This window comes from Dasypus novemcinctus, unplaced genomic scaffold (assembly GCF_030445035.2).
Source record: "Dasypus novemcinctus isolate mDasNov1 unplaced genomic scaffold, mDasNov1.1.hap2 scaffold_190, whole genome shotgun sequence".
Taxonomy (NCBI): Eukaryota; Metazoa; Chordata; class Mammalia; order Cingulata; family Dasypodidae; genus Dasypus; species Dasypus novemcinctus.
The window spans coordinates 238,972-264,745 of NW_026688168.1; the positions used below are offsets into that span (position 1 = coordinate 238,972).

The following is a 25,774-nucleotide window of genomic DNA, read 5'->3' on the forward strand; positions in this document are numbered from 1 at the left end:
AACCCTTCTGTGATACAAAACTTCTTCAAAATGAAGCCAATAATATCACCAAATGTAATTAATAGGAAAATGAAATAATAATAATGGGTTTCAACACAAGAAATAAAATATATAAACAGAAAAACAAAAACTAAAATAAAGTTTAAAAATTGGGGTATTCAAATAAAAAATATTTTTAAAAAATGAATACTTTTTTTTGACATTTTGCCTTTCATCACTGTAATATCTGTTGTCCTGTATGTACAGTGGAATTTTCTTTCATTTCTTCCTCAATGTCTTACTTTTTTCATTTTCTCTTCAAATAACTTTTAGGTCACAGTAAAGTCACAAACAGAATATAGAGGATTCCCATATACCCCAAATCCTCCCCCTTTCTCCCCTTCCCTATTAATAGCCTTTTTACATATGGATGGTACATTTGTTACAACTGATGTAGAAATATTGAAACATAGCTACTAACCATGGTCAATGGTTTACATTATGGTTTACACTTTAGACCACACATTTTTATAAATTTTTTATGAAATTTAACATGGCCTATATCCATCATTGCAAGATCATGCAGAACACTTCCATTGTCCCCTAAATATCCCCCTTCCATATATTCTATTCTTCCCTCCCTCTCCCCATGGGGTCCACTGGAACCACCAGACTTCACTCCTTGAAGGACAAGATTCATAGATACTTGCAACAATGCTGAGGGCTTGACACACTAGTCTGTCTTTCCCTATAAGAAACTGTGTGTGCTCTCAAGAGGCACCCTCCCCTTATTTTGAGAACTTATTGGGCCTCCCCAGGATGGGAGTCTATTTCCCACTCATTATGTGGTTCTTTCCCCAATGATACAACACACTATGATGAAATGATCATTTGCCATTTCTCTAGAAGACTGTCCCAGGTGCACCCTGTCCCAAATGACCCCCATTCAACACCCTAAACTAGTAACCCTTTTCATACTGCCAAAAGAGCTTTCTCAACATTGTAATTTCAGCCACATACCTACCAATCCCCAGTGTTTACCTCCTCCCTCCCTCAACAATCCTTCCAGTTCAATGGAGCATCCAACAATCCTCCCCACCCTGTCAAGCTTGCACTGCCCAACCCAAGAGTAGTAACCCTGTACCCCTGCCATATTCCTTCACTGCACAACTACTCATTTCCACCTTTTCATAGATTTCACATATACGGGCATTAGTTAACAAACTTCTCCCTTTCTATTTCATGTAACCCTATTTTTCAGACCCTTGCTCTCTGTCATCTTGATTTGCTAAATTCATATCAGAGAGGTCATGTAATATTTGTCCTTCAAGACTTGACTTGCTTCATGCAATGTAATGTCCTCAAGATTCATCAGTTTTCCCATGCGTTAGTACTGTATTCTTTCTTATGGCTGAGTAATATCCCATTGTATGTATATACCACATTTTATTTATCCATTCATCTCTTGATGGGCATTTGAGCTGATTCCAACTTTTGGTAACAGTGAATAATGCTGCTGTGAACATTGGTGTGCATATAACTGTTTCTGTCCTTACCACCAATTCTTTTGGTTATATATCCAGAAGTGGAGTTGCTAGGTCATATAGAAGATCTATAGTTTCTTTGAGGAATTGCCAAAGTATCTTTCACAATGGCTGGGCCATTCTACATTCCCACCAGCAATTGATGAAGTTTCCCATTCCTCCACATTCTCTATATCATTTGTAGTCCTCTGTTTTTTAATGGCCACCAGTTCAAATTATGTAAGATGGTATCTCATTGTAGTTTTGATTTGCATTCCCTAATAGCTAGTGATGTTGAGTATCTTTTCATGTGCTTTTTAGCCATTTGTATTTCTTCTTTTGAGAAGGGTCTGTTCAAATCACTTGCCCATTTTTTAAATGAGTTATATCTTTATTTTTGAGATACAGGATTTCTTTATATGTGCTCCATATTTGGCCCCTATATGGTTACCAAATACTTTTTCCCTTCATGTGGGCTGTCTTTTCACTTTCTTGGCATACCCCTTTGTGATGCAAAAGGTTTTAATTTTGAGGAGATCCCATTTATCTATTTTTTCTTTTACTGCTCATGCTTTGGGTGTAAAGTTTATGAAGCCATTTCCTATTACAAAATCCTGTAGATGCTTCCTAATATTATCTTCGAAGGTCTTTATGGTCTTGGCTCTTGTATTTAGATCTTTATTCCATCTTGCATTGATTTTGTATAAGGTGTGACATGGTGGTCCTCTGTCATTCTTTGGTTATGGATATTGAGTTCCCTGCCTTCAGTTTTATTGAGTATATACCAAGAAGTGGGATTGCTGGTTTTATGGTAATTCTATTTTTAACTTTCTGTGGCATTTCCAAGCTGGTTTCCAAAGAGTCTGTGCCATTTTACAATGCTGCTAGCAATATATTAGGATTTGTATTTCTTTGTATCTTCACCAACATTTACTATTTTTTGTTTTGTTAGTGATAGCCATCTAGTGGATGTTAATTGGTATCTCACTGTGGTTCGGATCTGCATTTCTCTGATAACCAATGATTTTGAGTATCTTTTCAGGCTTTTTGTATATCTCCTTTGGAGAAATTCTACTTAAATCACTAGTGAAGACTTATTGTCCTTGACTTCACTGCATTGGGAGTTTTTTTTCCTTAAGCAATTTTATTAAGATATATTCACATATTATATAATCCAACTAAAGTATTCATTAAATGGCTTTTCTAAAAATGAATGCATTGTGCATTCATCTCTGCACTCAATTTTAGGGCATTTTCATTACTCCAAAAAGAAAAGGCTCTTACCCATTAGCAGTCATCAATCCCTCTGTCCTTCCCCTGCCATTCATAACCACTAATCTAATTCCATCTCTATAAATTTATTTTTATTTACATTTCATATAAATGAAGCCTAACAATATGTAGTACTTTGTGTTTGGTTTATTTCAGTCAATTTTTTTTTTTACCATTGATAGAAAAATATTAATATTTTACTATTCTCTACAGTCCATTGATTGCTTTAGGTGTATTTTCACCCAAATACCACCCTATTTTTTAATATCATGTGATATTAACATACATTTGTTCTGATTCAGGGAAGAATATGCTTAAATTTGTACTATTTTTTTAATATACTTTTAAAAATTTTTTAAAGAAACGTAGATTACATAAATATTACATAAAAAATTTAGGGGACTCCCATATGTCCCAATCCCTAGCCCTCATTTCCCACATCAATAATATCCTTAATTAATGTGGTACAATTGCCACAATTGATGAACACATCTTGGAACATGCCACTAAGTGTTGATTATAATTTACATTATAGTTTACACTCCCACATTTTTGTAAGTTATTACAAGATATATGATGGCCTATACCTGTCACTGCAATGTCATTCATGACAATTCCCACGTCCCAAAAATATCCCTAAATTATACCTATTTTTCCTTCTCCCTCCCCTCAGAACCTCCAGTGGCCACTGCCTCCACGTCAATGATAAGAGTTCTTCCATTGCTAGGATCACAATAAGTCTATAATAGAATAACAGTAAGCCTCCTCTTGTCCATTGTTCATTCCCCAATTCTGAGGATTCTGGGATGGTGAGGACCACTCTGTCTCTAGTTGAAAAGAGGCTTAGATCCCATGGGATCAATGGATGGGACTATCTTGGGTGCAGTTGCAGACTCTCTGTTCCTTGAGATGGCTGTTGTCAATTATCATCTGGTTAGTTATCCTGGGTGAGCCAATGAACTGGAGAGTAGCTTTTGCAAATCTGTTGAGATTCAGGGCCCACCTGGTACATGGACAACCCAGAGATTTGAGTCTTTAGCACTAACTACAGGTTCAAATGGAAGAGGCAAAAGAGCCATGTTAGGAAAACCACCACTGAGCCCAACTCTGTCATATAGAGCATAAATTTGAAGTAGGGCCTGCTGGTAGGGTGCCAAAATCCTGAGCTGTCTGCCCTGCCTATAGTGTCCATTTGTCAAGGAAGAGAAAAGGCAACCTACTCAATGAGAGAAAATATTTGATAACCATATATCTGATAGGGGCCTAATATCTAGAATTTTAAAAGAAACCCTACATCTCAAAAATAAAAGAAACATACAACCCATTTTTTAAATATGGGCAAGAGATTTGAATAGACACTTCTCTAAAGAAGAAATACAAATGTCTGAAAAGTGCATGAAAACATACTGAATATCACTAGCTATTAGAGAAATACAAATCAAAACTACAAGAGATATCATCTTACACACATTAGACTGGCAACTATTTTAAAAACAGGACTACAAGATTTGGAGAGGATGTGGAGGAATAGAAACCTTTATCCATTGCTGGTGGAAATATAGAATTGTGCAGCCATTGTGCACAGTTTGATGGTTCCTGTGCTATAGAAGCTAACTATAGAGGTGCCATATGATCCAGTAATCCTTCTGCTGGGAATATACATAGAAGAATTGGAAGCAGGTCCGCAAGCAGATATATGCACACCAATTTTCATATCGGCATTATTCGCTATTGCCAAAAGTTGGAAACAATCCAAATGTCCATCAAGAGATGAATGGGGGGGGCAAGATTGCATCTGAGTGATAATCTCTCCTGCAAAGAAGAGGCTGAGTAGAGTTGGAGTCCTGCTGGACTAGGCTAACTCAGGTGCTTGCAGGGCAGGAGGTGTCTGGACATCAATTTAGTGGGATGGTGACAGAGGAGATTCTTGCAAGAGGTAGAATTTTGGGTCTCTTTCATGGAGGTTGGGGTTGTGGGTGGGACCCTTCCCCCTGGGTCTGGTGGCCTGGCACTGGGGATTCCTGAAGGCTTTGCTATGCTGGGGAGTTTCCAAGCCCTGAGTGGGCTGTTTCAGGGGCTTGCTGTGTGGGAGGGGTCTGGAAGTTGATTTGGTGAGACAGTGATGGAGGAGATTCTTGTGAAAGGTGGACTTTTGCATTTCTGACATGGAGGTCAGAGGTTCTAAGTGGAGCCCCTCCCCCTAGGGCTGGTGGCCAGGCCTTGGTGATCCCTGGAATCTTTGTCATGTGGGGTGTTCCCAAACCCTGAGTGGGCGGTTTCAGGGGCTTGCAGGGCAGGAAGTGTCAGGATGTTGATCTGGTGAGACAGTGACAGAGGAGATTCTTGTGAGAGGTGGAATTTTGAGTTTCTGACATGAAGGTCAGAGGTTGTGGGTAGGACCCCTCCCCCTAGGGCTGGCACCCAGCTGTGGGGATCCCTGAAGGCTGTGTTATGCTGTGGTGCTCCTAGGCATGCTGTTAACTGGATACAGGGCTCCCAGGTCTGTGTCCCCTAAACCCTGGTGGACCACACTTCAGAGACTCACACACCTTGAGTCTGCAATATCACAGACTTCCCATTCCTGAATATACCGAACCCTGAGGTCTATCTGAGGTCCTTGATTAACCTAGCCCTTGGAGTTTGTGTGTTTTTTTTTTCTCTCTCTCTCCCTGAACTTGGAGGAGTATACCAGCTGTCTTGGGGAGAGTCTAGGAAGAAAGGAGAGGTGAATCTGCTGAGAAAGCCCAATTTACCTAAACATCCAGGGATAGGAAACTTGGTCTGGGAGAAGGTGGAGGCAGAAAATCAATTAGACCTCTCCTAGCACATCTAATGACGAGGAACTGTAGGAGATGCTATCCAAGCTTCCAGTAGCATATTTAGGGTTGCTGGTAAGGTGTAGGTGATCTCACATTGGAAATAAAGAGCTATAGTCTTCTGTGTTGAGTTGGTTCAAAAAGAACCTACTTGAATCTCCTACTGGACCTCTCAGGCAGCTTTCCTGCTGCCCTGGAAGAGAGAAGTGAGGAAAGGAGAAAGGGGGAAGGTCAGATCCCTAAGTGTATTATTTAACTGCAAAGAGATTCCTAGCTTAAAACGTTGGTTCTTTTTTTTTTTTTTTTTTTTTGTCTTGGTTGCTAATATTGCATTGTCTCCTGGTCTTTTCTCCCATTTTATCCCCCAAGGTCCTTTTTCATTTATTTAGTTTCTTTTTCTTTTTCTTTTTCTTGTTTCCCTCCCTTTTCTTTGCCCATCCCCTTTCTCTCTTCTCTTTTCCTTCTTATTTTATTTTATTTAGATAATAGGTGCTGCAGGGAGCACTTAACATTTGGCTGTGTTTCCTCATCCTCCATTTTCACTTTTCTGTATGTATTGATTTTGGCCACCTACACTATCCCCTTTCCCCCACATCTTTCTATCCTCCATCATCTACTGTTTCTCTTACATTCCACTTTCCTTTCTTTGGCCCCTTAATTGTCTGACATTTAATGTCTAATACCTTTGTTCTGCTTTCTGTCTTTTATCCACTCTTAATATTATTGTCTTTCTTTTCTCTTTCCCTCTCTCATTAAAACACTGGCTTTTTATTTCATACTATATTCCTCCCCATATTCAGTTGACTGTCTCATTATAGGTACTTTACTTACAGCTATAACTCTACACAACTTACATGGGTCTAATATCCATTCTCCCAGATCTCACATTGTTGCTCTGATAACATTTATTACCTATACTACTTTATACATTTTCTTTTCTTACTCATTTTTGTTCCCTGGCCCTAATATTTTCGTTCAAAGTGAACTTAGCAAGCAACAAAAAAACAGAGTAAGAAGAACAAAGTGACAAAGAGAATACATAACACTTATGTATGAACAACAACTAATTGATCCGGAAGACTAGACAAAGAAGCTAAGGAACTGATTAATCCCGTCAAGATAACATAATGACCAGACAGTAACAAAAAACTACAAACCAAACCAATAATCAGGAAAACATGGCTGAATCCAATGAACAAACTAAAAACCAGGAAGGGGAGCAGAACATTGGACAAGTAATTAAAGATTTCAAAACATATATTAGAGACCAACTCAATGAAGCAAAGGAAGAGATTAACAAGATGAAGAAAACACTGGGAGAGGAAATTGCAGACATATGCAAAAAGATAACATATGATGGTGATGAACACCACAGTTTAAGAAATCAAAAATACACTCCCAGCAAATAGCAGCAGATTAGAAGAGGCAGAGCAGAGAATTAGTGACATGGAAGACAATACATCTGATCTGAAATCAAACAGAGAGTAAAACTGATCGATAAAAATATAGAATAAATCCAGTTAGGACTTAGGGATGTGAATGACAATGAAAAATGCACAAACATATGTATTATATGCATCCCAGAAGGAGAAGAGGAGGAAAAGGGGAAAGAAAGGGTGTTGGAGGAAATAATGGCTGAAAACTTCCCAAATCTACTGAGAGAGAGAGATGTACACGTCCAGGAAGCACAATGCACCCCAAACATCATAAATCCCAACAGGCCCACCCCAAGACATATACTTGTCAAATTATCCAATGCTCAAGACAAAGAGAAAATTCTAAAAGCAGCAAGAGAAAAGAGAACCATCACATACAAGGGAGGCTCCATAAGATTAAGTGCTGCTTTCTCATCTGAAACCATGGAGGCAAGAAGGCAGTGGTATGATATAGTCAAGATAATAAAACAAAAACTAATTTCCAAACAAGAATACTCCACCCAGCTAAGCTAGCATTCAAAAATGATGGAGAGTTAAAAATATTCACAGATAAACTGAAATTAAAAGAGTATGCCAACGAGAACCCTGCCCTTCAAGAAATACTAAAGGGAGTTCTGCAGGAACAAAAAAAAAAAAAACAGGAGAGGCAGAGTTGGAGGAGAGTGTACAAGCAACAAAAAAGACAAAAAGGGAAGGAAAAAACCAAACAAAACATGACAAACACAAGTCCAAACAAAATATGGCTAACATAAATAATTCCTTGAAGGTAATAACACTGAATGTCACTGGATTAGACTCACCTGTCAAAGGATTCAGACTGGGAGATTGGATAAGGAAATATGACCCATCTATATGCTGTCTACAAGAAACACATCTTAGACCCAGGGATTCATGGAGGTTGAAAGTGAATGGCTGGAAAACAATCTTACAAGCAAACAATAACCAAAAAAGGCAATTGTAGCTATATTAATATCAGACAAAATAGACTTTGAATGCGAAACAATTGCGAGAGACAAAGAAGGACACTATATATTAGTGAAAGGGATAATCTTTAAAGAAGGAAGAACAATCATAAATATTTATGCTCCTAACAAGGGCACCTCCAAATACATGAGGCAAACACTAGAAAAACTAAGTGAAAGAATAGGTGCCTCTACAGTTATACTGGGGGACTTTAATACACCACTATCAGCTTTGGACAGAACATCTCAAAAGAGAATCAATAAACAAAAACTCTGAACAGCATATTAGAGGAGCTGGACTTAATAGACTTATACAGATCATTATACCCAAATACAGCAGGATATATATTTTTCTCAAGTGCACATGGATCATTCTCCAAGATAGATCACATGTGAGGCCACAAAGAAAGTCTCAATGAATTCAGAAAGATCAAAATCATACAAAACAATATCTGTACCAGGAGGGAAGGAGGGCCCAACAGTGGGCTCCTGATACTAAGTGGCTATGCTTTTGAGCCTATACACCTGCAATAAGAACGGGGCCTGGAGTAGCACTGTGCCTGGGAGTTTCCTCCTGACAGCCTTCATGTTACTCAAATGTGGCCACTCTCACAGCCAAACTCAGCATGTAGATGCAGTGCATTCCCCCCAGCGTGGGACATGACACCCAGGGATGAGCCTCCCTGGCACTGAGGGATCACTACCACATACCAGCTGAAGATGCAACTAGAAAATGACCTTGAATTAAAGGTTCAATACGGATCAGCAGAATATCCCTGTCTACATATAATAACATGACTTCAAAATGCTGTTTGACCTAGTGTAAGGGAGAAATGGAAAGGAGAAATGAGATTATAAGGCTATGAGTCTCTAAAAAAGAGTCTGGAGGCTGTCAGAAAGAATGCCCTTATGCACAACTGAGCAGAGTCTAAGAGACGGATAAAGTAGATACAACCCCAGGTATTGGTTCTTTTGAGGGATAAAGAGACCCACGGGTTCTATGGTCATGGTGGATGGGGTTCACTGCCATGGCAGATGGCCCTTCTTTGGAGCTGGTGTTTCTGCATGATGGAATTGGACTCAGAGGGCATCTCTTTTCACAAGACTTGCATGCTACTTTATTGGAATTGTAGTTGGTGCTGGGGTTTAAGATATATTTATGGGACTTGAATTCTCTGGACTGATAATATGACACCCAGGCCCAGAGCCTCAACAGACTTCAGCTCCTACACTTTGATTTATTGGACTTACCCCACTCAGCTAACATCGAGTTGAAGAAGGTCAACCACCACACCATGGAGCCTAGAGTGTCTACAACTGAAAGCAGGAGGAGTGCATCCAGTATCCATGTGGAATCTAAGCCCCCACTTGACATAGGTGTGCAATGGACACAACCAATCCAATGTCCACAGAGAAAATGTGGAATGTGTGTGGGAAGGGTAGCCATGGTGGCTGCTGGGTTTGGGGAATGGGAGGAAGAGATGAGATGTGGAGGCGTTTTCAGGATGTGGAGTTGTCCTGGGTGGTGCTTCATGGACAATTATGGGACATTGTAGATCCCCCCAGGGCCCACTGGATGGAACGTGGGAGAGTGTGGGCTATGATGTGGACCATTGATTTACGGGGTGCAGTGATGTTCACAGATGTACTTACCAGGTGCAATGGATGTGTCACGATGATGGGAGAGAGTGTTGCTGTGGGGGGAGTGGGGGTGGGGGCGGTGGGGTTGATTGGGACCTCATATTTTTTTAATGTAATTTTTAAAAATAAATAAATAATTTTAATAAAAAAATAGGATCACAAAAACAAACAAACAAACAATATCTGTGACTACAGTGGAGTGAAGCTGGAAATCTGCAAGGGCCAGTGGCCCAGATTTCACACCAAGATATGGAAATTAAACACCACATTCTTTGAAAAACAGTGGGTCAAAGAGGAAATCTCAAAAGAAATTAATAACTACCTTGAAACTAATGAAAATGATAACACAACCTACCAAAACTAATGGGATGCAGCAAAAGCAGTACTGAGAGGGAAATTTATAGCCATGAATTCATACATCAAAAAAGAAGAGCAAAAATGGAAGAAATAACTGCACATTTGGAGAAATTAGTAAAAAAAAACCAACAAAGTAACCCAACAGGAAGAAGAAAGAAAGGAACAAAGACAAAAGGAGAACTAAATGAAATAGAAAATAAGAAAGCACTTGAAAATATAAACAAAATGAAGAGCTGGTTCTTTGAGAAGATCAATAAAATTGACAAAACCTTAGCTAGACTAACAAAGAAAAAAAAGAGAGAAGATGCAAATACTCAAAATAAGAAAGGAGAAAGGAGATATCACCACTGACCCCACAGAAATAAAGACTATCATGAGAGGATACTTTGAAAAACTATATTCCAACAAAAATGACAATTCAGAGGAAATGGACAATTCCTAGAAACACATAAGCAGCTTATATTGATGAAAGAAGAAATTGATGATCTCAACAAACCAATCACAAGTAAAGAGATAGAATCAGTCATTAAAAACCTCTCAACTAAGAAGAGCCCTGGGCCAGACAGCATCACTGGTGAATTCTACAAAACATTCCGGAAAGAACTAATACCAATCCTGCTGAAACTCTTCCAAAAAATCAAACCAGAAGGAACATTACCTAACTCATTCTATGATGCCAACATTACCCTAGTACCAAATTCAAACAAACACATCACAAGAAAGGAAAATTACAGACCAATTTCTCTAATGAACCTAGAAGCAAAAATCCTCAAGAAAATACATGCCAACTGTATTCAACAACACATTAAATGAATTATACAGCATGACCAAGTGGGATTCATTCCAGGTATGTAAGGATGGTTCAACATAAGAAAATCAATCAATGTAATACACCACATAAACAGATTGAAGGAAAAAAAATCACATGATTATATCTATAGATGCAGAAAAAGCATTTCACAAAACACAGCACACTTTCTTGATGAAAACATTGCAAAAGATGGGAATACAAGAAAATTTTCTGAACATGATAAAGCGTATATATGAAAAACCCACAGCCAGCATCATTTACAATGGTGAAATCCTAAAATCCTTCCCTCTCAGATCAGGAACAAGACAAGGATGCCCACTATCACCTCTTCTATTTAACATTGTCTAAGAAGTACTTGCTTGAGCCCTGAGGCAAGAACCAGATATAAAAGGCATTCAAATTGGAAAGGAAGAAGTGAAAATATAATTATTTGCAGATGACATGATCCTATACATTGAAAACCCTGAGAGGGCTACAACAAAGTTTCTAGAACTCATAAATGAGTTTAGCAAAGTTACAGGTTATAAGATCAATGTGCAAAAATCAGTAGCATTTCTGTACACCAATAATGAGCAAGCTCAGGAGGAAATCAAGAAATAAATACCATTTACAATAATAAATTAAAAAATCAAATACCTAGGAATAAATTTAAAGATGTAAAAAACTTATACACAAAGAACTACACAAGCCTATACAAGGAAATCAAAGAAGACCTAAATAAATGGAAGAACAGTCCCTGTTCATGGATAGGAACACTAAATATTATCAAGATGTCTATCCTACCAAAACTAATCTACACATTCAATGCAATCCCAATAAAAATCAACACAGCATTCTTTAAAGAACTAGAATAACTAGCTATGAAATTTATTTGGAAAGAAAAGAGGCCCCGAATAGCCAAAGACATATTGAAAAAGAAAAACGAAATTGGAGAAATCACACTACCTGACTTCAAAACATACTACAAAGCTACAGTAGTGAAAACACCATGATATTGGCACAAGGAGAGACACACAGACCAATGGAACCGAATTGAGATTCTGATAGAGATCCTCAAATATATAGTCATATAATATTCGATAAAACCACCAAACCCTCTCAACTGGGAAAGAATGGCCTATTCAACAAATGGTGCCTGGAGAACTGGATATCCATATGTAAAGAATGAAAGAGGATTACCATCTCACACCTTATACAAAAATCAACTCAAGATGGATCAAAGACCTAAATATAAGAGCCAAGACGATAAAGACTTTGGAAAGCAGTGTAGGGAAGCATATACAAGACCCTGTAATAGGAAGGGGCTTCATGAACTTTACACCAAAAGCACGAGCAGCAAAAGAACAAATAGATAAATGTGACTTCCTCAAATTAAAGCCTTCTGTACCTCAAAGGATTTTGTCAAGAAAGTGAAAAGAGAGCCTACACAATGGGAGAAAATATTTCATAACCATATATCTGATAGGAGACTTATATAACCTGCATATATAAAGAACTCCTATATCTTGAAAAGAAAAAGACAATGAACCCATTTTAAAATTGGGGAAAAGATTTAAACAGATACTTCTCCAAAGAAGAAATACAAGTGGCTAAAAAGCACATGAAAAAATGCTCCAAATCTCTAGCTATCAGGGAAATGCAAATCAAAACTACAATGAGATACCATCTTACTCCCATAAGATTGCCAGCTATGAAAAAAACAGAAGACTACAAATGCTGGAGAGGATGTGGAGGATTGGGAACACTCATCCACTGCTGGTGGGATTGTCAAAGAATCCAGCCATTGTGGAGGACATTTTGGAAGTTTCTCTAAAAACTAGCCATAGATTTTCCATATGACCCAGCAAGTCCACTGCTGGGTATATACCCAGTAGAACCGAAAACAAGGAAACAAACCAATATATGCACATCAATGTCCATAGCAGCAGTGTTCACTATTGCCAAAAGTTGGAATCAACCCAAATGCCCATCAACAGATAAATGGATAAATAAAATGTGGTATACATATACAATTGAGTACTACTCAGCTATAAGAATGAGTACACTACAAACACACGTGATAACATGGATGAATCTTGAGAAACTCATGTTGAGTGAAGCAACCCAGGCATTGAAGGACAAATACTACATGACCTCAATGATATGAAATAAGTAAACCAAGCTGCCTCAGAGAGCTAGAGACTGGATGATAGACTTAAAAGAAATTGGGGTGTAGAGGAAGGATGTAACAAGACACCTACATGGGTGAAATCTATGATAAGCTGGAGGTAAGTATTTGTACAAGGAAGGGATAAAATTGGGGCATAGGTTTACCTTTGTGTGGGGCTTTGCAGGCTTGAGGGGGGCTAGCGATGGGAAGATGGGTAATATTACCCAAGAAATTGGGGAGAGGGGGGCAACATACAAACATAGGAGATTGTTAGGTATTTGGTTGAGAGTATAATGCTGAGAAAACTTTTTTAAAAATATAATAAGGATCATTACCTGTTTAAGATGCTTAAAAGAGATAATCAGATGCAGGACAGGCTCCTAGGGAATATGTGAATGCTCATTTTGCCATAGTGGGTTATATCATTGGATAGAGATCCATATAATGAGAGTGAAAGTATACCCACATACTGGGGAGGACTGATGCCCTTAAATAGAGGGAATTGTATCTTTCAAGAGAAATAGTGGCTCCCAGTGCATTAGGGAAGTTGATCATATCAAGCCCTCAACATTGTTGCAAGTATCTCTGAACATGACCCTTCAAGCAATGAAGATTGACTGTCACTGTGGGCCCTAAGGGGAGGGGGAAAGAGGTATTGAATAGATGGAACCAATGTAACTGTGTGGGCAATAGAAGTGTTCCACAAGAGTACACAAGGATGTATATAAGACATAAAATTAAACCAAAAATATATAGGGGCTGAAAGGCTAAAATATATATCATAATGTAAAACATAAGATAACTAAAAATTTAGAAAATTGTATCATCGAAAATATAAACCACAAGGAAAACACAAATGTTACCTTGTTTGAAAGCTATTGTCTCAATATCTGTACAACAGTTTCAGTAAATATAGTATGAATATGTAAAAAGATTATTGCTGTGGAAGGGAAAAGGTTTTATGTTGGATATGTGGGAGTACTGTATATTGTATATATCAATTACTGTGATCTAAAACTTTTGTGAAGATAAGGTTAATTAGAAAAAAGAAAAGAAAAAGAAAGGACATAGCGAGGAAAAGACGGAAGCATTTGCCTTGACAATTTGCATACAGGGTCACACTTATTGCAGTGATGGAAGGCAAAACATCAAAAACAAAGTTTTTGCATTTTTAAATTTTTTGATACCCCAATTAATTTTTACCTTAATTTTTCTAAAAATTAATATGTATTCTATATCTAACCTTTAAACTCATCACTATATTCCATTTTACTATTAATGGAACCTGGCAATATATTGGGCTTCACTTTCCAAGAAGTTTTAGATCACAGAGAGGTTCAACAATGGCAGGGGAGGAATACTGGTGTGGGATGTTATTGACAGGGAACACATGGTTGGCAGGGATTTCTACAGGGCATATACCCAGGGTGCATAAAAATGTTTGGATATTTTCATAGTGGATATAAATTAAAAACAACTGAGGGACTGCTGAGTTCCTAGCCATGGGAGCTCTATCACAGTCCCTAAAGAAACAGCAACAATCCCCCAAGTGCAACGGCAAAGACCAAAAGAGAATGAAGGTCCAACAAGGAGACCTTGATACTAATGACTATGCTTGTGAGCCTGTGCACCTGAAATAAGAACAAAGCCTAGAGCTGCAGGGTGCCTAAGAGTTACCTCCTGAGAGCCTCCATATTGCTCAAATGTGGCCAGTCTCAAAGCCAAACTCAGCTTATAAATGTGTTGCCTTCCTCCCAGCATGGGACATGACTTCCAGGGATGAGCCTCCCTGGCACCAAGGGATTACTACCAAGTACCAGCTGATGATGTAACTAGAAAATGACCTTGAATAAAAGGGTCAACTCAGACCAGCAGAATATCTCAGTCTACATATAATACCAGGAGTTAAAAATACATTTTGACCTGAATCAAGGGGGAAATGGAAAGGACAAATGAGTTTATATGGCTATGAGTCTCCAAAAAGAGCCAGGAGGTTATCAGAGGGGTTGCCCTTATGCACACCTGAGCAGAGTCCCAGAGACAGATAAAGTAGATACAACCCTGGGTATTGGTTCTTCTGATGGCTACAGAGACCCACAGGTTCTATGGTCATGGCAGATGGAGTTTAGTGCCATGTCAGTTGGCCCTGCTTTGGAGTTTGTGTTTCTGTGTGATGGAGCTGGACTCAGATGTGATCTTTGTCCAAAGCCTCTCCTTTTACTTTTACCAGAACCGTAGTTGGTGCTGGGGTTTAATATATACCCAGGGGACCTGAATCTCTGGACTATGTGATAGCCAGGCCCTAAGCCTTAACAGACTTACCCCTCTCAGCTAACATGGAGTTGAAGAAGGTCAACCACCACACCAGGGAGCCAAGAGTGCCTACAACTGAAAGCAGGAGGATTGCAGCCTGCATCCATGTGGAATCTAAGCCCCCACTTAATATAGATGTGGAGTGGACACAACATTCCAAGGTCCACAGGATGGAGGAATAGAGTATGGATTAGAGTGGACTTACTGATATTCTATTCATGAACTATTGTGATTAGTAATCAAAGAAAATGTGGCACTGGTGTGGAGAAAATGGCCATGGTGGCTGCTGGGGATAGGGAATGGGAGGAAGAGATGTGATGTGGGGGCATTTTCAGGGGTTGGAGTTGTCCTGGTGGTGCTGAGGGGACAGTTATCAGACATTGTATGTCTTCCCATGGCCCACTGGGTGGAATGTGGGAGAGTGTGGGCTATGATGTGGACCACTGACCATGAGGTGCAGCGGTGCTCAGAGATGTATTCACCAAATGCAATGAATGTCTCATGATGATGGAGGAGATTGTTGTTATGGGGGGAGAAGTGTGGTGAGGGGGTGGGAGGTATATGGGGACCTCATATTTTTTTAATGTAATATTAAAAAAATAAATTGAAAAAAAATAAAATTGTAATAACCATGTAAAAAATGATAAAATTTCTCATTAAAAAAAAGAGATGAATGGATAAGTTGTGGTATAGACATACAATGGAATATTACTCAGCTAATAATCATTTTCTCAATTATATAGAGATTTAATTCATATAGATACGAGCCAGACCATTCACCTGTTCACACCAGTACACTTTGACAAAGGCCTACCCCAATGAAACCAACAAACCAACCAAAGAATTTTTCCTTCATGCCCTTTTACAGTCAATACCTGCCCACCCCCAGTATTTCTCACACCTGCTGGGAAGAGACCAAACTTGGTCCTCTTCTTTTACAGGACATCATTTTTTCAGTTATAATGAGCTTTGTAACTTCAATCCATTGTGCCTACTGATAAAGATTTCTGCTTCCATTGCAAACTCCTCCTTCTTGTATCTATTTCATTTAATAACATGTAATTAAAAAATGATCAAAATATGTTTTCAGGAGTACAGTAGATGCATTATCATGGTACATTGAGAAAACTGGCACTGAGAGTTTAACTGAATCAAAGATGTTCACACAAAAAGGGTACTTGGGATTGAAATCAGGAGCTGACCAATTTCAAATTTCATGCTTGCTACTTATTTTTTTTCTCTAATACTCATTTTCCTCACCTTTGAATGGCAATAATTACATGTGTTTATGAGGACATACCTATGAATTTTCTAATGGGTCCAGGCAATCAGTGAGTAGTTGATAATGCTTTTATTATCTTAATAGGAGTCAGAGAAAATTGAGAATGTTTATTGTCACATACACATACATTCTATCCCTCTCTCTTTCTCCCTCTCTCTCTGTCTCATACCCACCCACAGACACACATGTGCACAAGCACAGAAACACACAGCTGCTTTCTGAAAGATCATGGCAAGTAATGCAACTCCCGCTTTTCCTGTTTGGGCCGTTGGAATGTGTCCTGGTGCTTAGAAAGACCAGGAACAAAGAGGAATCCCAGAGAAACAGAGCCATGGCCTAGTTGCATGGTGGCTGCAAGAATCTGCTGGGTATCATGTGACCTCTGTGGGGACCAAGTGACCCTTGCACTCAAGTCCGTGTCTTATCTTCAGCAGCATCTCCATGAGCAAGTCCTAAACATGACCCAGTGTTCCAGTGACCTTCAGGTCTCTGGGCAAAGGGCCAAATGATCCCCCTCAGATGTCATCTTCCAGAGAAGAATGGTAGTTCACAGAAGCATATATTTTCTGAAAAACAATTCATTTATTGTAGACTTGCAACTGGAATGAAATGTTTGTAGTGTCCTTCCTACTCTGTTGCCTACCCCAAAACCATAACCAAATCCCCTAGAAGGCTGCAAGTGGTTTTTGTCTGAATTACAGTTTTTCTAAATAGAGACCTAACAGGAATTAGGCATATAAGCTCCTATAGGATGTGTAGATGGAAGGCAATCATCAAGTAATCTTGGAAATTTCCATCTGTGCCCTGGATATAGACAACCCCCTGCAGGTGAGGAATGAAGCTCAGTAGGCATTGTAGGGTCAGGAGAAGGGTCAGCCTCACAGAATTAAGGAACGCACCAGAATGTGGAAATGAAAATTGAGACATGCCTGAGACCTAGAGGAAACCACGCAGGCTGTGAAGGATCACTCCTATAATGGATCTACTGCTACTTGATTCCTTAAGTGAGACTGATAGCTAGAATATACACTTCATAAAAATTTCTTCACTTAAGCAGCTCTGGGTCTTCCCAGACATAACTGAACTAGTTTTCAGTCAGTCTAATTTTAGAAGCTTACACTTTGCATCTGGTTCCCTGAAGAATATTAACCAAACCTTCTCAGTTTTGCTTACTGGAATAAAAACCTCAAAGCAAAACCAAACAGAATGGTATCAGGAGTATCTTGTGACCCAGGAAATCTGTAACTTACCTCAGAGGATAAAAACCTTGATATCCTTGAGTGCTCACTGAGAAAGGAGTCATGGAGACTGGCATGTAAGCACCTGCACAACACTTTCTAAACTCTGACTTATTTGGTGCTGAAACCAAGGACAAGGTGAATGTGCTTGAGAGAACACAGGCCTGAGAAATTGCATGTATCCTCCTCACAAGGCCCCTGGAATATCTACTCCTCACTATGTTTGTTTTTTTACTTGTTTTACTTCTCCCTTAGCCCTCTCCTTTGCCTATAAAAACCCTGGCTCCCATTCTCACTTTGAACAGGTTTTGGGAAGATCCCCCAGTTCCTTGCTTGTGCACTCACATAAATCACCTCCTCACAGAGGCCTGTATCTCCTTGTGGCACAGGACTGGGGGCGGAGGGGCCTTCTGTTGGAAATGCCCCTGCACAGGGTAACAAGATCCCAGAGATTCTGTTTGGTGGTGCTAAGTTCACAGCGGTTTTCTTTCTGTTGCTCACAGCTGCAAGTCTCCTGACCACAGTTCTCAGCCCACTTTCATGTCATGATTTTTCACTTAGCTGTGTTCCAAGTGGTGTCCCAACTTGGGTTACCATGTTTGAGCATGAAAGTTGATGTTTTATGAAATATAAAAATAAATTACCGTGGCAACAAGCTTCTTGGTATTTCTCAGGTACTTGTGCTAAAATCATCAGATCATGACACAGAAAGGAAATTGGGAAGGGGAAGGTTAGAATAACAAGTTAGGAGAGGCAGGGCAAGATGGTGTCTGAGTGAGTGCACCTTACAGTCTCTCCTGCAAAGAGGTGGCCAAGTGGGGATGGGGTCTTGCCAGAGTGGGCTGTCTTGGGGGCTTGCAGGGTGGAGGGTGTGTGGATGTTGATTTGGAGAGACAGTGACAGAGGTGCCATTTGCTAAAGGTAGAATTGCGGGTTACAAGTACAGAGGTTGGAAGCTGTGGGCTGGTGGGACCCTTCCCTCTGGGGCTGGCAGCTGCGGTATGCCCTGAGAACTGTCAGTTGTGCAGCAGTATTCCTGGGCCCCATGGTCCCTGGATGTGTGGTGCCCAGGTCAGTGTCCCCTGAGGCCCCATAGCCCGTATTCCACAGACCTTCATACCCTGGGTTTGCAGTGTCCCAGATTTTCCTTTCCCTAGTCCAGCACTCCTGGAGGTCTGGGATTGCCCTAGCCCTCCAGTTTTGGACTGATTCTGTGGGTGGGAGGGATTTGGTGGGGGGCGCAGCAGGGGGGCCTGGCTAATATGGGTTCAATATTCTGGTGATTCCCCCCACTTCTGTTCTTTTTATTTTTCCACTTGGAGGAGCATACTGGCTAGCTTGGGGAGAGCCTGGGAAGAAAGGAGTGGCGAATCTGCTGAGAAAGCCTATTCACCTAAATACCCTGGGATAGGAAACTTGGTCTGGGAGAAGGTGGACTCAGAAAATCAACTAGCCCTCTTGTAGCACACCTTAAGGAGAGGGACTGAAGGAGGTGCATTCCAAGCTTCCAATAGCATACTTGGGGTTCCTGGTGAGCGGTGGGTGCTCTCTCTCTGGAAATTAAGTCATTGTTTTCTGTGTGGAGCTGGTTCAACAAGAACCCTCTCGAATCTCCTACCAGACCTCTCAGGTAGCTTTCCTGCTGCCCTGGAAGAGAAGTGAGAAGGGAGAAAGGCCAAATGTCAGATTCCTAAGCATTTTATTTAACTGAAAAGAGGATTCCCTTGCTCGAAGCTTTGTCTGATATTTTCATGGTTTCGGTTTTTTCCTTCCTCTTTATCCCCTGAAGGCCCTTTTTTCTGTTTTTCTTTTTCTCTCTTTTTCTTCTTGTTGCTTGCTTCCCCCTCCCTTTTGTCCCTTTTTTCCTTTTCTTTCTTTCTCTTCTTTTTTATTCTTTTTATATTAGGTGCTGCAGGGAGCACTTCACATTTGCTGTATTTCTTCATCCTCAACTTTCTCTTTTCTGTGTGTATTGATTTTGGCCACCTACACTATCCCCTTTCCTCTACATCTTTCTATCCTCCATCATTTATTGTTTCCCTTACATTACACCTCTCTTTGTTTGCCCCCTTATTTTTCTGACTTTTTATTTCTAATACCTTTGTTCTGTTTTCTGTCTTATATTCACTCTTTATATTATTGTCCTTTCTTTTCTCTTTCCATCTCTCCTGAACACAGTGGCCTTTTAATTCACACTATATTCCTCCCCATATTCAGTTTCTGTCTCATTATACATTCTCTGCTTTACTTACTGTTATAACTCTACAGAGCTTACATGAATCTAATATCCATTCTCCTAGATCTCACATGTTTCTTCTGTTAATACTTACTATAGTAGTATATCAATACTACTATTATTCATTTTCTTTTCTTACTCCTTTTGCTTTCTCTGGCCCTAATGTTTTCCTTCAAGTGAACTTAGACAACAACAAGGAAATAGAATAAGAAGAACAAAGTGACAAAGAGAAGACTTAACACACACAAAAACAACTAATTAAACCCCTCCACAAAGAAGCTAAGCAACTGATTAAACCTGTCAAGATAAAATGATGACCAGACAGCAACAAAAAACTACAAACCAAACCAATAATCAGGAAAACATGCACCAATCCAATGAACACAGTAAAAAGCAGGAAGAGGAGCAGAACATAGAACAAGTAATTAAAGCTCTTGAAACATATTTTAGGGACCAATTCAATGAAGAGAAGGAAGAGATTAAGAATATGAAAAGAACACTTGGAGAGAATACAGAAGAAATTGATATACACAAAAAGATAATGGATATGATGGTGATGAACAGCACAATTCAAGAAATCAAAAATACACTCTCAGCAAATAACAGAAGACTCAAAGAGGCAGAGGAGAGAATTAGTGATATGGAAGACAGTACATCTGAAATCAAAGAGATAGTAGAACTGATGGATAAAAAGATAGAAAAAATCCAGCAGGGACTGAGGAAATTGAATGATGAGGCAAAACACACAAACATACACATTATAGGTATCCTAGAAGGAGGAGAAGGGAAAGGGGACAGAAGGGGTGATGGAGGAAATAAAGGCTGAAAACTTCCCAAACCTATTGAGGGAAATGGATGTACATTATTCAGGAAGAACAACACACCCCAAACAGCATACATCTCAACAGGCTTACCCCAAGACATACACTTGTCAAATTATCCAATAATCAAGACAAAGTGAAAACACTAAAAGTAGCAAGAGAAAAGAGAGCCATCACATGCAAAGGAGGCTCCATAACATTAAGCACTGATTTCTCATCTGAAACCATGGAGGCAAGAAGGCAGTGGTATGACATAGTCAAGGTCCTAAAAGAAAAAAATTTCCAACCAAGAATACTCTACCCAACAAAGTTAGCATTCAAAAATGATGGTGAGTTCAAAATATTTACAGATAAACAGAAACTAAGAGAATATGCCAACAAGAATCCTGCCCTTCAAGAAATACTAAAGGGAGTTCTGCAGGAAGAAAGAAAAAACCAAGAAAGACAGAGTTGGAGCAGAGTGTAAGAGCAACAAAAAAGACAAACACAGATAAAATCAAACAAAATATGACAAACACAAATCCAAAGAAAATATGGCTAACATAAGAAATTCCTTGAAAATATTAACACTGAATGTCAATCAATTAAACTCACCTGTCAAGAGACTCAGACTGGAAGATTGGATAAGGAACTATGAACCATCTATATGCTCTCTACAAGAAGCGCATCTCAGACCAAGGGATTCAAGGAGGTTGAAAGTGAATGGTTGAAAAACAATCTTACAAACAAACAATGGCCAAAAAAAGGGCAGGAGTAGCTATATTAATATCAGACAAAATAGGCTTTAAATGCAAAACAATAGTGAGAGACAAAGATGGACACAACATATTAGTGAAAGGGATAATCTTTCAAGAAGAAAGAACAATCAAACATTTATGCTCCTAACAAGGGAGACTTGAAATATGTGAGGAAACACTGGACAAACTAAGTGAAGGAATAGATGCTTCTACAATTATAGTGGGGGACTTTAATACACCACTATCAACTTTGGACAGAACATCTCAAAAGAGAATCAATAAAGAAGCAAAGACTTTTGAACAATATATTAGAGGAGCTGGACCTAACAGACATATATGGAACATTATACTCAAATATAGTAGGATATACATTCTGCTCAAGTGCACATGGATCATTCTCCAAGATAGACCACATGCTAGGCCACAGAAAAAGTCTCAATGAATTCAGAAAGATTGACATCATACAAAATAATTCTCTGACCACAGTGGAATGAAGCTGGAAATCTGCTAGGGCCAGGGACCTAGATTTGGCACCAAGAATGGAACTTAAACAACACACCCTTATAAAAACAGTGGGTCAAGGAGGAAATCCCAAAAGAAATTAATAACTACCTTGAAACTATTGAAAATGATAACACAACATACCCGAGCTTATGGGATGCAACAAAAGCAGTACTGAGAGGGAAATTTATGGCCATAAATTCATACATCAAAAAAGAAGAGCTAAAATTGAAGAACTAACTGCACACTTGGAGGAATTAGTAAAAAAAACCAACAAACTAATTCCAAAGGAAGAAGAAAGAAAGACATAACAAAGATAAGAGCAGAACTAAATGAAATAGAAAATAAGAAAGCACTTGAAAAAATAAAACCAAGAGCTGGTTCTTTGAGAATATCAATAAAATTGACAAACCCTTAGCTAGACTAACAAAGAAAAAAGGAGAGAAGATGCAATACACAAAATAAGAAAGGAGAAAGGAGATATCACCACTGACCCCACAGAAATAAAGACTATCATGAGAGGATACTTTGAAAACTATATTCCAACAAGAAGGACAATTTAGAGGAAATGGACAAATTCCTAGAAACAATAAGCAGTCTACATTGACAAAAGAGGAAATTGATGATCTCACCAAACCAAACACAAGTAAAGAGATAGAATCAGTCATTAAAACCTCCCAACTAAGAAGAGCCCTGGGCCAGACAGCTTCACAGGTGATTCCACCAAACATTCCAGAAAGAACTAACACCAATCTTTCTTAAATCTTCCAAGAAATTGAAATAGAAGGAACATTGCCTAATTCATTCTATTATGCCAAGATTACTCTGGTACCAAAGCCAAACAAAGACACCACAATAAAGGAAAATTACACACCAATCTCTGAAATGAACATAGACGTGAAAATCCTCAAAAAAATACTTGCTAATCGTATTCAACAACACATGACCAAGTGGGATTCATTCCTGGTATGCAAGGATGGTTCAACATAAGAAATTCAATTAATATAATATATCATATAAAAGATTGAAGGGGGGTGGCAGACTTGACCCAGTGTTTAGGGCATCCATCTACCACATGGGAGGTCCGTGGTTCAAACCCTGGGCCTCCTTGATTTGTGTGGAGCTGGACCATGTGCAGTGTTGATGCACACAAGGAGTGCCATGCCATGCAGGGATGTCCCCCACATAGGGGAGCCCCATGCACAAGGAGTGTACCCCATGAGAGCCGCCCAGCATGAAAGAAAGCGCAGGCTGCCCAGGAATGGTGCCGCACACATGAAGAACTGACACAACAAGATGGCACAACAAAAAGAAACACAGATTCCCATGTTGCTGACAACAACAGAAGTGGACAAAGAAGATGCAGCAAATAGACACAGAGAACAGACAACCAGTGTGGTGGGGGGAGGGGAGAGAAATAAATAAATAAATCTTAAAAAAAAAAACCCACAGCTAACATCATTTACAATGGTGAAATCCTAAAATCTTTCCCTCTAAGATCAGGAACAAGACAAGGATGCCCATTATCACCCATTCTGTGTAACATAGTCTTAGAAGTACTTGTTCAAGCACTGAGGCAATCACCAGACATAAAACGCATCCAAATTGGAAAGAAAGAAGTCAAAATTTCACTATTTGCAGATAATGTGATCCTATACATAGAAAACCCCGAGGAGTCTACAAGAAAGCTTCTAGAACTTATAAATGAGTTCAGTAAAGCCACAGGTTACAAGATCAATGCGCAAAAAAATCAGTAGCATTTCTATACACCAATAATGATCAATCTGAGGAGGAAATCAGGAATCAAATACCATTTCCAATAGTAAATAAAATCAAATACCTAGGAATAAATTTAACTAGAGATGTAAAAGAAATCTATGATAAGCTGGAGGTAAGTATTTATACAGGGAAGGGATAAAATAGGGGCTTAGGATGGGACTTTGTGGGCTTGAGGGGGGCTAGGGATGGGAGGATGGGGCAGATGGCCCAAGAAATTGGGGGGAACATTTGAACATAGGAGATTGTCAGGTATATGGTTAAAATTATAATGCAGAAAAACTCTTTAGAAAATATAATATGGAAGGTTACCTGTTTAAGATGCTTAAGGGGGGGGCATCTGACACAGGGCAGGCTTCTAGGGAGTGTGTGAGTGTTCATTTTGTCATAGTGCGTTGTTATATCATTGGGTGGAGACCCATACAATGAGAGTGAAGGTATACACACATCCTGGGCAGGACTGATGTTCTGAAACAAAGGGAATTGTATCTTTCAAGAGAATTGGTGGCTCCCAATGGGTTCGGGTAGTCAAGTATGTCAAGTCCTCAACATTGTTGCAAGTATCTCTGAATATGGTCTTCAAGTAATGAAGATTGTTGTGGTGGGCCCTGATGGGAGGGGAAAGAGGGGTTGAATAGATGGAATCAGTGTAACTGTGCAGCAATAAAAGTGTTCCACAAGACATTCAATTATGGATATAGAACATGTTAAATTACACAAAAAATGTATAAATGTCTATAGGCTAAAAATGCAAACCATAATGTAAAACATAAAATAACTAAAAATTTAGAAAATTGTATAGTCAAAAATACAAAGCATAATGTAAACTCAAATGGAACCATGTTTGAAAGCTATTGTTTCAATATTTGTACATCAGCTGCAGCAAATATAATATGAACACATAAAAGGATCATTGCTGGGGAAGGCACAAAATGATGTTGGATATGTGGGAGTACCATATACTGTACATGTGAATTACTGTGATCTAAAACTTATGTGAAGACAAACTTAATAATTAGGGAAATAAAAGAAAGGATGTAGACACTGAGGAAGAAATGGAAGAAATTGCCTTGCCACTGTACATACAGGACAATACCTATAGCAGTGATGAAAGGCAAAATGTCAAAAACAAAACTTTTTCATTTTTTCATTTTTTGATACCCCAATTTTTCTTTTTTTATTTTTTAATGTTACATAAAAAAATATGAGGTCCCCATATACCCTCCACCCCCCCACCCCACTCCGCCCACATCAGCAACTTCTTTCATCATTGTGGCACATTCATTGCATTTGGTGAATACATTTTGGAGCACTGCTGCACCACAGGGATAGTGGTTACATTGTAGTTTACACTCTCACCCAGTCCACCCAGTGGGCCATGGGAGGACATGTGATGTCCAGGAACTGTCCCTGGACATCCTGAAAATGCCCCCACATCATATCTCTTCTTCCCTCTCCCTACCTCAGCAGCTACCATGGCCACTTTCTCCACATTAATGCTACCTTTTCTTCCATTACTAATCACAATAGTTCCAGAATAGAATATCAGTAAGTCCACTCTAATCCATACTCTATTCCTCCATCCTGTGGACCCTGGGATGGTTATGTCCACTCCACCTCTATATTGAGATGGGGCTTAGATTCCACATGGATGATGGATGCAATTCTCCTGCATGCAGTTGTAGGCACTCTTGGCTCCCTGGTGTGGTGGTTGAGCATCTTTTCACATGCATTTTGGCCATTAGTATTACCTCTTTGGAAAATTTTCTAGTCTTTTGGCTTTTTAAAAATTGGGTTGCTTGCCATTTTGTCAAGTTGTGTGATCTCTTTATATAATGTGGAAATAAACCCTTGTCAAATATGTGGATTCTGAAGATATTTTCTCATTGATTTGGCTACCTTTTCACCGTCTTAGTAAAATTTT

At 39.2% G+C, this 25,774-nt stretch overlaps 1 long non-coding RNA gene across 4 annotated transcripts in view; it reads right to left on the bottom strand.

The window, feature by feature from the left end:
• LOC131277617 (uncharacterized) overlaps window positions 1-25,774 on the bottom strand; it is a 119,526-nt gene that overhangs the window by 21,768 nt on the left and 71,984 nt on the right. The window contains exons 6-7 of one of the 4 annotated variants that reach the window (XR_009184754.1): window positions 19,249-19,426; window positions 16,928-17,107 (exon numbers count right to left, since the gene is read on the bottom strand). The exons of 2 other annotated variants lie outside the window; for them this stretch is intronic. This is a non-coding gene — a long non-coding RNA (uncharacterized lncRNA). Of the gene's footprint in view, window positions 1-16,927; window positions 17,108-19,248; window positions 19,427-25,774 lie in introns of those variants that run through there. One more of the 4 variants, XR_009184755.2, reaches the window with a different exon arrangement.